This window comes from Notamacropus eugenii, chromosome 1, assembly GCF_028372415.1.
Source record: "Notamacropus eugenii isolate mMacEug1 chromosome 1, mMacEug1.pri_v2, whole genome shotgun sequence".
NCBI classification, from domain to species: Eukaryota; Metazoa; Chordata; class Mammalia; order Diprotodontia; family Macropodidae; genus Notamacropus; species Notamacropus eugenii.
In genome coordinates, this window is record NC_092872.1 from 460,439,792 (window position 1) to 460,442,395 (window position 2,604).

General features: G+C 34.4%; 1 pseudogene; it reads left to right on the top strand.

Moving 5' to 3' along the window:
* The first annotated feature begins 1,159 nt into the window (after positions 1–1,159).
* On the top strand, positions 1,160–1,758 carry LOC140518413 (adenylate kinase isoenzyme 6 pseudogene; annotated as a pseudogene).
* The last annotated feature ends 846 nt before the right edge of the window (positions 1,759–2,604 follow it).

Sequence of the window (2,604 nt, forward strand, 5' to 3'; positions counted from 1 at the left end):
TGGTTGATTTTCTAAATCCCCATTAACCATATATAACAAACTCTCATTTCTACTTCAACAGCCAGTTCTTCCTCATTGGTCAGAATCAGGTTCAGAAAAATTGTTCCCTTCATTGGTCCCTCCACTTTTTGATGAATGAAATATTAAAGGTTGTCAAAATTTTAGCTTCTGTTTTTGAAAGACAAGGCTACAGTGCATACCAAGCTGGTGGAAATCCCTCATCACTACTTTCTCTATAAGCCTTATTGACAGATTTGTCCTTTCCCAAACTCTTCATCTATTTCCTTCTTCCGGCAATCTGGTCTGTAGTATATTCCCACAAATCACTTCTTTTTCTTTGCTTTTCATTCTTCTTTACCAAATTTTCCCTAGAACCTTCCCCTCTCTGATTTAATGAATTTCCTCACATGGAGAAGCAAAATAAAAATCTTCTTCTTATAAAATAGCATCCCACCACACTTTTTAACTATTCTGTTATTTTTTAAATAAAATATATTTTTTCCACATCTCTGTCATGAATATCAACTTATTTTTTTTAATGGCATTCATATGGCTCTTTAAAGTGTTCACCGTGATTTACATACATTCTCATGTTTCAGACTGTGTAAGAAAAGCCAAATACTCTGCTTGTCTGGCACAAAGGCTATTAGAGATTGATTTTTAAAAATTATCTGACCAAATATGCTTGCCTAAAAAGAGAGATGTAAATGAGCAGTTTCCTACCTTCCCAATCCCCTAGTCATTACTCTTTCTGACCAAACCACTTGGACTTCTAATTTTAGAGCTGATCTTGGAACAAAAGACAGCATTACTTCAACAAGATAAAATAAGGTACAAAGTCTTGGTTAGGGTTTTTGATTTCCCAAACAGAGCTCTTGGGAGAATCGCAATCTCTCTTAGAATTTTTAATTGTCTAAGAAACAATTAAGTCTTTAATAAGAAGATAAGGGCCGTTTGATAAGTCACTTCACCTGTTTATCTCATGTTCCTCATCTGTAAAATAAGCTGGTGAAGGAAATGGAAAACCATTCCAGTATCTTTGCCAAAAAAAAAAAAAAAACCAACCCAAATAGAGTCAAAATAGAGTTGGACACACCTGAAATGACTGAACAACAAAAGCTCCTTTAATTCATGTGAGTCCAAAGGACTTCAGAGTTAAATGCTGACATTATTTTTTAGAGGTGGAAATGGCACCGAGATCATAAGGCTGCCCATCATCCTGCTCAAGGGTAGAGCAGGTGGGGTGGAAAGCCCAAACTACGTAAAAATCTTGCATCAACCACAGGACTAATATACATTAGTGTGAGAAATTCAGCACAAGAAAGACATTTATATAATGACTTTGATGAAGAATACAAAAGTACCATTTTGGATGAAGACAGAGTAGTTAAATTAGAAAATAAAATGAAAGAAAGTGGAGTTATTGTTGATTTCCATGACTGTGACTTCTTCTCTGAATGATGGTTTCATATAGTTCTTGTGCTTCAAATAGATAATTTTGTATCATATACAAGACTTGAAAAGAAAGGATACAGTGTAAAGAAACTATGGAACAATACTCAGTATGAAATTTTCCAAATTTTTTATGAAGAAACCATGGCTTCCTAAAACCATGAAATAGTACGCTGGCTGCCCAGCAATGCACCAGAAGAACTAGAGAGTCATTTAGATTAGATAACGAAATGGATTGAGCAGTGGATGAAAGAAAATAATCGAATCTTGAGGGCAAGGCATGGACTTTCAAGATTTTCTACATAAAATGGTTAAAGATTTCCTTGATGATTTCTCCCTCCCCATGCAACAGAAATTAAGACAATATACACCACATTTTACTATTCAGGATTGAGTCATAGAAGTAGCAGGTGAACAATATATAAGGTTGAGTTATGACAAAATTAATCTTTTTTTCCCCATGAAAAAAATGCAAACTCCCAAATATAATGAGCAAGATACTAAGAACTTTTAAAGTTTAGGAATAATGAGCATTCTCATTTATTTTGGATAACTGCTAAAAAAAAATAAGCCAGTTTGGGAAAATAAGTGGAAATTTTCAATGCTTGACACAAGGAAATGAAGGCTAGGAGCTACTGCTAACTGAAAAATAAGAGTCTAAGAATTAAGCTATAAACGTTTAAAAATCATTACTTGCAAAATATTTTTGAACGTCACTGAAGCCTACATAGACACGTTCCCACAATCCTCACAATATTATTAAGTAGCTACAACAAGAATTAATTTTCCTGTTTTCCAGATAAGAAAACTGAACTTTGGAGATTTACCTAATGACACACAGATAATAAGAATCCTTGTATTAAGATCTCTAGCTCACAATATTTATAATCCACACTTTGCACATTTTTATGTAGCCATATGGGGCCATGACTTTTATGTCTGTTTCTCTTCTTGCCTATTTTCTCTTGTGAATAATTATTTCTTTCCATTGATGTTCCTCTTGCTATAGGGCTCCTGATGCTCTCTGTGGCATCTGATTTGGCAGGCATGCACGGGCAGTATTCTTTTTCTCCTGTTCAGTTTTCAATTTAAAGACTACTTGTTCCCTTTTATCTCTCAGTGGATAGAGTGTTGGCCTTGAAATTAGAGAAA